The sequence below is a fragment of the Balaenoptera musculus genome, chromosome 7 (assembly GCF_009873245.2).
Source record: "Balaenoptera musculus isolate JJ_BM4_2016_0621 chromosome 7, mBalMus1.pri.v3, whole genome shotgun sequence".
NCBI lineage: Eukaryota > Metazoa > Chordata > Mammalia > Artiodactyla > Balaenopteridae > Balaenoptera > Balaenoptera musculus.
In genome coordinates, this window is record NC_045791.1 from 66,504,274 (window position 1) to 66,517,760 (window position 13,487).

At 33.6% G+C, this 13,487-nt stretch overlaps 1 protein-coding gene across 8 annotated transcripts in view; it reads right to left on the reverse strand.

The window, feature by feature from the left end:
- The window catches only part of CALCRL (calcitonin receptor like receptor), a 103,680-nt gene that overhangs the window by 69,036 nt on the left and 21,157 nt on the right, over positions 1 to 13,487 (reverse strand). The window lies entirely within an intron of this gene.

Consider the following 13,487-nt stretch of genomic DNA (forward strand, 5'->3'; position numbering starts at 1 on the left):
CTGACTTACAGGCATATCATCTGGTGACCTGAAAGTAAAGATTTCCCAGAATTGAAGGAAACAACATCTGATGAGATAGCTTTCCCAAGATATCCAGACCAGGCCTTTTGCAAGTTCATCTGCCAAACCTTTGATTATGACATAACACTTCAGATGACTGTGATCCTGATAGCATATGGACTTTAAATAAAAATTGCCTGAGAGCTCTCCTTCCTACTGCTCATTTTTACTTGAATATGACCTCAATAGGTTTCCAATTTGTGCATTTTCCCTTTGACAAGGGACACTACACCCAGGAAATGTTCTTCCTGGCATTGAGGGACAAAAAGCCACTGAAACTGGAAAAACTGACTCTTGACCACAATGCTTTTAGAGAAAGATCGTGCTCAAAAATGGGAAATGTAGAAATTAATAAACAGAAACCTCAATTAAAATAGAGTCAGGAGGACAGAAGCAGAAGCTCTTACACCCTACAACTATATCAAAACCCAACAGGAAGAAGAAAGACTTCCTCTTTTTTCCTTGCAAGAGTTCAGCCAATGAGAGACTGTCATAACTCAGCCAATGAAAAGCCATGGACTCTGTTTACTATAGCCTTCCCAACTTCCTTTTCTCCTCCATAAAAGAGGTCTCCTCTCCATTTTTTGTGGGTGACTTGCATGTGGCTTGCCAGGATTGTACACCCTGAATTGCAGTCCTCTGCTGATCCTGAATAAACCCTTTTTTTTTTGCTGTAGAAATAACTGGCAGTCTATTTGTTTTATGGCAACAGGATGCTTAGTTTTTTACTTAGGGAATAAACCCAGTTATTACTTGGGATTAATTTAAAAATTTCCAATAACTCTTACGGATTTCAATTCCATTTTCTTTGAAAAATTTCTTAGAAATTCTTGGCATTATGGAGTAAATTGTCCCCCCTCTCCAAACTTATTTTGTTGAAGATATAACCCCCAATGTGACTGTATTTGGAGATGGGGCCTTTAAGGAGGTTATTAAGGTTAAATGAGGTCATAAGTGTAGCTCCCTAATCTGATAGGACTGATGTCCTTATGAAAAGAGAAAGAGACACCACGGATGCTCACATACGGAGAAAAGGCCATATGTGGACATAATGAGAAGGTGGACCTCTGCAAGCCAATAAGAGAGTCTCAAGAGAAACCAAACATGTCAACACCTAGGTATTGAACTTCCAGCATCCAGAACTGTGAGAAAATTAATTTGTTTCTCAAGGCTCCCAGTCTGTGATTTTCTTAGGGTAGCCCTAACAGACTAATACAGTTGGGTTGAGTTAGTTCTCAGAGCTAGAGTCTAAATAAAACCTGAAGAAAAATTTCCCAGAATTTCATAAAGGTAATTTAAAAATTATCTAATTTTAAACACTTTCTTGTTGATAAATATACCATTTCATATATTCAAAATTAAAACAAAGAAATATATTTTCCTTTGCTAAAGAGCTATTATTTAAAGAAAATATTTACTGTATGTGAGGTTAAATTAAAATACATTAAAAAGGCCTTCCTTAGATTATTTTAACTAGAGGTATAAATCTACCACTAAAGGATCTATGCTATCTGCCTGAAGGCATTATGAAGATAAATAGCATAATATTAAGCCATTAAACATAGCAGTTTAAAAAATGCTATGATTAATAACTATTAGTTCAGGAGCCACATGCTAATCTTTATGGAAGCAGAGGCTGGCTCATATGCCAACTTAACCTCTGTTTGCCCTAATAATCATTGAACCTTCAGTTGCCACTGTCACACTGAACTATACATTCCTGATAGAAATTACTCTAAAATCTATAAAATGAAATAGATACTAACATTTCTAAAAGAGCCTTCATAGTAAGAGCATTAAAAGTCATTTTCATATAGTGCTTGAAGTTAATTAAATCTGCTGATACTTCATGTGTTTAAAAGATTGTATCTTTGCCAGATGAATTTAAGAGAAAAGTTTCTGTCTTTTGTGTCAAGAACCAGTCTAATTAAAAGAATCATTTAGTGAACTAATTCTGGAAGAGATGAAATTTCTTTCATGAGTTTATAATGCATTTCACTGTTCATAATGCATATCTTGGAAAAATCTGTTCTTTAATGAACCACTGTTTTTTCAAAGTATAGAAATGACTTTGCAATGAAACTGGTTGAAGGTACAGCTCAAATAGGCTAATGGTCATAATTATATCTCTTCTTTTGAAATTTTTTAAAAGGAAAGAATTGGACCAATAGGGAGAGGCAGCTGTTCCTATGGTGAAGATCATTGTAGAGCATGATTCTTTGCCAAGTTTCACCTATTTGCCTACAGCCACAAATAAAGCTCAGGGCAGGCTAAAAAATTTTTTAAAATCTATTAAAAGGATACATTGAAAGCAGATATGAATTCTTGTCAAATACTGGCTAGAGGAAACCAAATCATTAAGGGCCTCAGGCAACTTAATTTGGAATCTGAACTTGGCAGGAGATAACGTGAGTTTACATTTCAGGAGTACATATGTTTGAGTAGTATCTTGAGTAAAAAGAAAGAAGAATTTTGAAATATATGTGTAAGTGATACAAGAGAGTGGAGGTGTGGGGAAAGGCTAGTGTTCAGAAAGGAAGATGAAAGAAAGACAATCTCTAGTATCCACTCTCAGATTATTTACACATAAATACAGTAACAATACATGTCTAGAAGTTTATTTTAAGTAGACTTAAGATATCAGAATATTGAATGCTTTGCATGGGTTTTGAGAAAGGATTAAGGGTTTCAAAGCCATTTGAGAATTTCCTCTGAACACACTAGAGGGAGGGTATCTGTGAATGCTGACTTACAAGATTTACATGTTACCTTTCTTAGGTAGAACTATCTAAGCCATGAATAGATTAATCCTTAGGGTTACATAGATCAGTAGCAGGACCTCCCATGTGGAAGTAGCTATATTCATTTTTTCCCATCTGAAAATAACTTTGCTAGGAAATATCACATACCTCCTTATTGCCAGGTGACTCATGTAAAAGCCCAAGGTACCTTAAATCAGCTGGGTAATCCCATAGTTCACTTACAATTTTCATAAATTCAAACACTTTGAAATCTACTCTTGGCTCCATACTAGTTAAATATTTATCTTAATTATATCTAAATAAACTTTTCCATAATTATTCTTGTGACTGAAATCTTGTTAGACTACAGAAGCCTCTGGATACCAAGTCGTATCATCAATAACCCCCAAATTTCTAATTTTGTCTGCCTTAGAACAATTTTGTTTGCCTTAGAACGTGCGACTTCCAGCATCCTGCAAAGTCCCACATAACTCTTGAAATATCTAAGGAAATTCTTCATAGTCCAGTCTCTTTCGTAGGGCCAACACACACCGTACTTTGTCTAGAACTCTGACCTCTTTTTTCTATGCCCTGTGTCCTTAGAATCACTGGAAGTGACTTTACTCTTGATATTTCTTACTGCTTCATCCTGAAAATGATGGCACAAAGGCACTATCTCCTGATGCTCTCAAAGCCTTCAACTCTTGGGTCCAGAGACCTGTTGTGTTCTGTGCAGAACTGGTAGAAAATGGTCTTTAATTTTACCCTCTGCTGTGTTGACACGTGGGCTCTATCCAGAGTTTTACTAATACTCTCATGAAAACGTTTCCTTCATCTTTAGTTCCCTAGCAGCTCCACCCAATTCATGCCCAGTAAAGCATAGGTGCCATGCCACCCTCTGAGTTTTATGTCCTCATCATCGTAGGTTAGGTCCCATAAAACAAAACAAAACAACCCCCTCTTTCTTTCTTCAGCAACATTCAAAGTTCCCTGCATATTATTTCAAGCATATAGATGCTGGTATGAGAAAAGGAAGAAATGGGGAAAAGGAGGGGTATTTGGACTAAGCATCCCATCCTAGTTCCACTAACTAATAAAGGGAGAGCAGAAATTGTCAGAAATTCCTTGAGGTAGCCTTCAGAAATCTATCAGCAAAAGATCAAAAGTAGATAGTAGGAAATAAATCATTATAAATCAAGTCTTAATTTGGTGTTATTTGCAACAATTGAAATCAGAATTATAGGATAATTTAAATAGTAATAGCTACCATTTACTGAGTGTTTACTGTGTGATAAGCACTGTCCCAGCCACTGTAAGCATGCTACCATATTTAATTCTAAGAGTAACAAACTATTACACTCTCTCTTTTATTTTTCCGAATAAGGAAACTCAAAGTCATCTCACTTATGAAGTGAACAGCTAGGACTCCAGACTGTGACTCTGACTTCTAAACATATACTCTTAACCAGAACTTTCTCTGGACCCTGATGTATTTCACTCCCCCAAATCGTCACTGGCTATGCAGATATTTATCAGCAATATTTTAAAGCTTATGTGAAGCACATGTTCTCCCACAGAGCAAAATCATCACTGAAAGACCAATGTTTATGGAGTAATCCCTTACTATGTGCCCACCATCATGCTAGATCCTAGAGGAAGGATATTAAAATGAATAAACCTCACCATTCTTTTACATTCAACTTTGTTTCTTTGCTTATATTAAGAGCATTAAAGTATACTTTAGGGAAAAATGGACCATATTAAATAATGTTATGTAATTTCTACCTTGAAATTACTCATTCTATGAGCAATCACATAAGACTCGAGATCTTTCTGACTCCAGAAGGGATCTCTTTTTCAGAATTAGAAAAACAGTATACAACATGACTTTTGGAAGTATATGTGTTGCATGTTTATTATTGTTTAAATATCACTTTTTCACAACATAAATAAAATCAATTTGGTACAAAAATTTACTTTATAGCTGAGGACAAAATACCAAAGAAGTGAAGTGTCATGATCACATTCACGCAACAGGTCTGAGGCAGAGGAGAGACTAGAAACATGTCTCCTAACTCAAATCCCTTTGGGTACTCTATGCGGTCTCTGGGAATTTATACCACATATGCAAAATCCTGTGAAATGAGCTAATAACATCCTCAAGATAAAGTATGAACACCTAACTATACCCACAAGTGATCAAGTGATCTTTATTACTGAGATTTCAGTTGTAAATTAGTATTTTTAGACTAATGTATTTACATATGGGTTCAGGCAGATTTAAAAACCAATGACTCAAAAGAGTTACATTTAGTGAACAGTGCATGCTTAATCTTTGTTTTTGTCTACTTCACCGGTGTTTGAATTCAGCTTGATGCTCCTGCTAACAAGTCCAGCTTTATCTTGTGTAATACAGTATGTATTTTTTCAACCCTTTTTCAACATAAATACTTATTGCATAATAATTTCTTAAGGCCCTGGGGCTAAATAGGTCCAATTTGCTACATAAAGAGAGAAAAATAAAATAAAATGGCAGTTGAGAGAGACCTCATATAGACAGAGTGGTTACAAAGTCTCTAAGCACATGTGAATGCCCTCTGTTAACTGAGTGGTACCCTTATCATGTCAGGATATGGAGAGCAATTTCAGAAAGTTATTTGATAGGGCTAAATTTTTAAAAATAGAAATATCAATAACACTGCTTATTTGATCAGGGTTTGAACTGAAACTGCATGAGAGATTCTGTGGCAACAACTACCTGAAATTTAAGATACATCAGCATATTATGTGATCCCAGTTAGAAAATAACTTGACAATTCAATGGACAATGGATAGGACATGAATCCAAAAATGGGGTAGTTTTTTGAAGTCCAGATTTAACTGTACGTGACAATTTGTTTTAGGGCATCATGAAGGAAGACTTATCAAATCTGTCAATAACAGTGATGATCTTAGAGTCAATATCAGAGAATGCTTTGTTAAGTTCCAAGGGAAACATATAAGAAAATGTCCAGAAGAATATGGGGGGAAATTAACTTTGTGTGAAGAGTGGAGTGTTGCTTATAGATAACTTTTAAGGGACATGATTAGGTAGTTTGTGGGCATTTTATAGAATAGTCAGTATAAGTGTACTGAAGTAAAATGGATACTAATTCTGTTGGTGACACCAGATTACTATTTTGTTTCTTTTAATCAGTCTTTTTATTTACCTGCTTCTCAGTTTTTCATTTCAAAAATGTGGGGTTGTCTCAAAAAACTGTAAGGATCCATCTAGTCCTACAAAGCTATAAAGCTAATGTATTAGAAGATTGAATATACGGTTTTTTAAAGCTCTGTGCCTGGAAATGGCACCAAAGACTTCCAAGCAATAGAGCTGTAATAGAGAGAATAGAAATTACAATTTACATTACAGTATTTAGGTGGGACTCGTAAGAGAAAAAATAACTCCTCCCTGTTCACTACTAAAAATTTTTAAAGACGTAGTTAACCTTCAAAGACAATAATAGAGACTAATAGACATTAAGAATAGAGTATAATAGAATTGTTCTGGCTACAAAGATATACCTTTCCAAACCAGCCACTACAAAGTGTGAACCAAAAATATAGCCTTATTCTTTTTAATTTAATATATCTTTGTGAACAAACACACCTCTTTCTCTTTATTTTCATTGCATGTATTTTTTCTCAGAATGCATTTGAATTTCAGCTAATGTGTTTCAAGTTACACGTATGTATGTATGTATGTTTGTGTGTATTCATATATAATTTCCACCAAATATTCTATGAAATACCAAGTAGAATCTGAGAATTTATAAAAGCATTCAATGTCGTTTTCCCCCAGTAAAGAAAACACAGAAACTATCTTAATAGGATATTGTTGAGGTATATGTTTATGATTTGGCTGAAAGATGAATTCTAAGGTCTGTTATGATTCAGAAAACTCACTCTTATGATAGTAAAATTCATTCCAAAGTATTTTGTGATTTTATGTGTATGCATGCATTAATGTTTCCAGTGATATGGCAATCTTTGTGTCACAGCACTGTTTTCTGGATCCCTTATTAAATGTCCAAAGGCTTTGGAAAAAATTGAGAGTAAATACTGAATAATAAACTCTTTCAGGAAATATGTAACTAAAATTAGCCCACTCTATAAAATGGAATCCCAAATGATTTGAAGTTAGAGTTTGTTACTAATTATATAGTAAATGTGAAAAACAAGTTTACTCTATGTGTGAGATAATAAAAAATAATAAATTCAGCATGGCCATAATTTTTTCTTTATAGATAGGAGGTCTCTTGCTTGAAGCCTAATTAACAATAGCCAAATTTTATTTAAAAGATGTGGATATGCCCAATGAGGTAATTTTTACCATTGGCAGTTGACAGTTACTGGTTACTCAAATTTCTCTTACTTAAGGTGATATTTGGTGTCATGCAGACAAAACATTTGACAGAGAAGTGTTGAACTTTCATCTGGAGGTTTTGGTTTCTGTAAAACAACCTAAAACAGTAATAGTGCATCTGTCTTGTGTTATTGTTGCCAGGTATATTTGCCAGGCTCATTGAATCATAGCATTCGTTTCCTTTAAATCCAGGGTCTGTTTCTCATTGGTAGACATGCTTTACATTCAGCATATTAAAAGCTATAATTATCTGTGTTCCGTTTCTCTTTGTCTTATATCTACAGCAGTCTGAGAGAGCAAAGAACTTTTAGTCACAGCAGGAACTTCCTGTAAAATACAGTAAATGACTGTTTTCCTTGTATGCCACACCCTTTATTCTTCCAAGGTCCTAGGCATTTCTCCGCTACTTTAGGTAGAAATGTGCTCACTTAAACAGGAGTCATTAAATGTAAATGTGTTTTCATTTATTTTCAATAACTAGTAGATGTATAAATATCATTAAATATATTAGCAAGACTCTATACATTAATGGAATAAGCCAAAAAGTGGAAAGGCTTGCCCATCTGGCCATTTATAAGTATACTGTGACTGATGGATTAACATAGACAGAAAGTTAGATAATCTAGGAACGTTATAAATATGGGCAGTTTAGGAACAACTGGCTCAAAGTTAAAAATAGCAATATTATGACCCTGACATGTATGAATGAATTGTGGCATAGGCTGATTGATAATTTCACTTTGTTGTGTTCATGTTAGGGTCTGCATAATTGGGGAAGAGGGAAAATTTTGTCAAAATTGATCTATTCCATAGAAAGATAAAAAATTTGCTTTGAAAGGAAGCTTAACGAAGGGCTGGGAGATAGGGTGAAAGACAAATGAAACAATAATAAAATATCTAAGTGAAACAGACAAGGTTTTCTGTGGGGGGAGAGAGGTGCTTTTTTTTTTTTTTTTTAATGCACGGTTTTCCTACAGAGGGGAAATCCACACCCTAATGACTGTTAGAATTAGTCTGGAGTCTAATGGACTCTGACTGAGATTTGGCTGAGGGGTCTGATTCTTAATCATAAGTATGGGTCTATCCCATTAAACAAGCTTTTCAAATATGATAAAAAACCCTTTCAAGATGGGTACTCTTTGTTCAACTGATTGCTTTTTATATGGGTCAGTGCATCTTGGAAAAAAACTGTGGAGTTTTCCCACATCTAATGACAACCTCTTATGTTTTTGCAAGTTATAATGTTCTTCATTATCAAAAATAAAACTTCATTATCAAAAAATAAAAGTAAGTTATTTGTTAATCATAAGTTACAAATATAAATTATTACACATAGAGCTATAAGCTCCAGTTGCAAAGGACCTTTCTTAACCTCCTTATAATTTATTATCCTTAACAGCAAAAGAGAAGCCCTTATGGTACCTTCCAACCCACTGCTTGCAAAGCCTTATATTTATCTTCACACTAATAACAGCAAGAGCTCACTTCCATGTGGTATGTGTAGTACCTAGTCACCTTATCCCAGATCCAATACATCCTCCTGTAAGTAAGTCAAGAACATAAAGTTAGTTGTTTTGGTTACAAATCCATGGTACAAGGAAAGGTATGATATTATAACTCATCCTATTTTCATGATAAAAATGCTATATTCATATTTATTAATAAACTTATTTTAAGGGTACTTTTCATGGAAGAGGGAATGCAAAGGTGAATTAAACATGCCAGTCTAGTGCAGTGTTCTAACTTTTCTGTTGACACTACTTATAAAATAATTTTTAAAAAACTTCACCCATTTAAGTTACTAGGTCATTTGCAAAACATAATTTTGGGCACATTTTAAATGATGACATTTTAAACTATGACTGTTATAATATTCTTTTTCAATGAAATGTAAATGCAACAACAATTTAATACCTACACAATCATTTGTAGAGAAATGAATGTTCTCTTCTTGACAGTTGGAAATTTTACTTCATTTCTTAATCTCATTGACATCATATTCTACTCCACTATCCATCTTTCCCTGATAGAATTTTATTCTATTGAAATATATTTTTATTTTTCAAATTCTTTTAAATGACCACATTGAAAGAGAGCCAGGAAAAAGCATAATACAGAAATAGAAGGAGTAAAGACAGAGTGGAGCAGGAAAGATGGAGGGATGTAGAAATAGATCACGGAGCGAGCAGGTGACACTTAAAAACTATAATGTTGCAATATCTTCCTTTTCCTTTGAAGTGTTTGCATGGCTACTATGCAAACCTCTCCTAATCTTTTCCTAGGAAAATTTTCAATGAAGTCTTCTCTGCTCAAAATCTTTTACGCAACAAAATATGTATACCTAGGTTGAAATTTCATTAAAATAAAATCCTATCTAAATGAATGTTTTAAAAATCCTTCCCAATTGCATTACCATTACAATTTTTGTTAGAAATAATAATACTAATAACAATGATGATAATAGTAGCTAAAACTTTTGGAAGGCTTACTCAATTCTAAGCCATGACCTAAGCACTAAATACTTCTGCCTCTACTTCTATCAGTTCATGTACAGAGTGGCCACCAAGTCTGGAAACACCAATGATACGTAATAGATGATATGCTACTTTATATTATAATACATGAAAAAATAATATTTACCTTTTCAGACTTTATGATCACATTATTAAAATATATAAAGTAGGTACTGTTTATCCCAGGTTTACCTTTGAGGAAATTGAGGCACAAGTACGTTTATTAACTTCACCAGATAATTTAAAAAATTGTTTGATTCAGGATTTGAACCAGTTTGGCTCTAGAGTTTATACTCTAGGTGAAAACATAATAAATTTATTATAACTTTTGATACATAATTTTTAAACACATAAAGTAAAATTTTATTAGAAATACATCATTAATGAGATGAAGAAAGTAGGAAAGTCATGTGTCCTTTTTAAGAAGACTTGGCAAACATCAGTGTGTCCATTATCCCTGTCCCCTAGTTTCTGGCCTAGGAGATTGTTACATCCTGCAGAAATGCTTTGTAGTAAGACTCAGAAAGACGAAATAGTGCATGTGTGTATGTGTGTGTGTGTAAAGAAGTAAAAGGAACACTATGAAAGAAAAAGTAAGAAGGGAGAACTGGCCTGAAGCTTAGACCTTAGTAATTTTCTGTGGCAGATCAGTTCTAGGATGGAGTTCAAATGAAGGTTAAGAATCTGGAAATCGATTTCTGTAAAACAAGCTGTTTCTGCCTACTCCTTGGGGGTATGCATACCCCAGTTTGTAGATCACTGGTCTAAAGTGTAAGACATATTAAATGAAGAAATTCAATTCTACCAAAAATAAAAATGCATTGCATTTGAGAACTATTATGCTGGGCACTGTAGTCAGAAAAATGAATCAGACAAATTGTAATTTAATGTAAAGCAAATGTGAAAAGGAACAAATGATAAGTAAATAAATGTATGAAAGTTTATAGTGTCTATACTACGTATAACATGGTTCCCATTAAACTTCAATGACAACTTATTTTTACTTATTAAATTAAATATTAAATAATTGTCATTATTAACAAATTGTTACCATAACTTATTAAATAATTATCATTAAAATTGACACCAGAATTCTTCTTATAGAAGGAATTATATATATATTTTTAGAATACATCAAAAATAACATGGGATAGAACAGCCACATGGCCATAAATGTTAGCAGTTGCTCAAATATAAGAAGCAAAAATCTCCTCTTCATGAATCAAGATTAGAAAATGTATTATTTTCACTCCTAAAAACGAGGAAGGAAAATGAATGATAAAGAGGAAGAGAGTGGATCCAGAAAGATGGAAAGAGGCTGGAAATAGATAAGATATTGGAAGAACCAAGTGACCTTTTTATTTTTATTTTTTTAACATCTGTATTGGAGTACAATTGCTTTACAATGGTGTGTTAGTTTCTGCTGTATAACAAAGTGAATCAGCTATACATAAACCTATATCCCCATATCTCCTCCTTCTTGCATCTCCCTCCCACCCTCCCTATCCCACCCCTCTAGGTGGTCACAAAGCACCGAGCTGATCTCCCTGTGCTATGAGGCTGCTTCCCACTAGCTATCTATTTTACATTTGGTAGTGTATATATGTCCATACCACTCTCCAAGTGACCTTTTTAAAATGGTGATGTTTACCACTTGATTTGAAATTGTTTGCATTGCTAATCTGTGAATCTCTCCTGAATCTTTCATATGAAAATCTGCAGTGAAGTCTACTATGCTCAAAAACAATTTAGTGTATGGAATTTCTTATAGATGTCAAAGAAAGGACTATTTCAGGGACCAATGCAAAGTAGAACAACTTTATGCACTAAAAGACAGTCTGATTAAATGTAAGTTAGCAAGGTGGTTTCAGAGAAGTGTATTTGTAAAGAATACCACCATTTATAGGATGCATAATAATACGGAAATCTCTTAGAGATTCGAAAGAATATTAGTAGACTTTTTTGGCACTGAAAATGAGAACCCCAAGTCACTGGATCAATAACAATACTGAATTATTGAGGTGGTGTGTTATACTTAGGTTCATGCTTTATTTTGCATGTGAGATATGTAAGTTAACATAAATGACAGGTATATATAGCAAATGTTCCTCATCAGTTGTGCTGAACTCATTTTGTTGAATCCATAATTTTTTGAATGATTTTTATTGGAAACATGGCTCATTACACAGAAAGATGAGAATAGGTATTTTTTGGACATTCTAACTGTTAGAATATTGCATCTTTTGACGCTTTAAAGAATTACATTTAAAAATATAAGTAAATGGAGTGTAACCTTTAAAATTGTTTAAAAATAAAAGATAAAAATAATTTTTTAAAAAATCCAAAAGGATTCCTAGTTTTAAAAATATATATATATATGTTATATATATGTTATATATTTTTATACCTACTTTTTGTAACAGGTCATTAATTATGCCTTCTAGAATAATGATATCTCTTAGTTTACCTGTTTTGAACTCTGAGCAATAAGATAGTGTGCTATAAATTTTTCAAGGGACGGTAAGACAATCATGCATGAAGTTGATCTATAAACATAGTTTAAACAGTAAAGGTATAATTTCCGGGGAGCATTTTAATATAATTTGTAAATGTACTTATTGAGTTTACAGGCACTAAAAGGTGTACTACAAAGAGGTTTAAAATAGCTCTTTACAGATGCTTCTTTATTGTAGCTTGGGGACAAGAAAGACGGACATGCCAAATTAAAGGACAAAAGACAGAATGTAAAATGTACCCTTTGGAGATAGAGATAAAACCATGAGCCACAGTGCTTGGGAAGAGTTAGAATTAAGGAGGATCTTAGAATTTATTTAGAGCAACTTTCTGTTTGTTTTTTTTTTCTTTTTCTCAGATTTAGTTTAATCTCCTATTTTACGGATGGGGCAGCCGAACTCCAGTCTATTTATGTGACATGCCTAAGTCAAAAGCTTAGCTAGAAGGAGAGATGTGCTGCACACTAGACCAGCCCTCAGTGGCCAGTATCTCTTATTACACACCCGTGGCCCCCTTGCTCCTTAGGTACCCTTACTGCCTTACCAGATGAGATGTAGGAACCAAAGCACTGACAACTTGGGGACTTATATGCTATGGTCTTGGATTAGAGAAAACTAACACGCTTATAGGATTCCTCTTTTTAAAAAAACAGCACCAAATCATAAACACAAATTTAAATGCAGGGTCTTGAAAGGGTCTTATTTGAGTGAAAGTCCTGGAATTTAAGTTTTAGTTTAGTGGAATACGAATACTTTTTAGTTTCCAAATTTACCTTAATTTAGTTCTTGCTGTTCTAACCAACCGGACTCACTCCTGATTCTCTGAACTATTCATATTATTTGCTGAGAAAACTTTCATCTTGCTCTGTGTAAAAGTCTTCTCTGATCTTTAAGAAACAGGTACTTCTCCTGCATGGAGAGCCATTCTGAAGAAAATATATAATTATCTTATGGACATAAAATGACTTTTAATAAATAAAGAGACATCTGTATTAATAGGCACAAAACTAAAATGTATAAAGATGCTTAATTTTTCCCCAAATAATGTGTAAATGTAATGCAGTCAAGATAATAAATAATTTTAAATGTCAGCTAAACAAATAACAAACAACAATAAGACAAATGGACTCTAGAATCCAAAATAATTTTGTTAATATAATTTAGTAGATAGAACAATTTAGTTATGTTTCAAATCAGTAATAGAAAGGATGAATTATTTAATAAAAAGTGTTGCTACAACCGTCCATCAATTTTG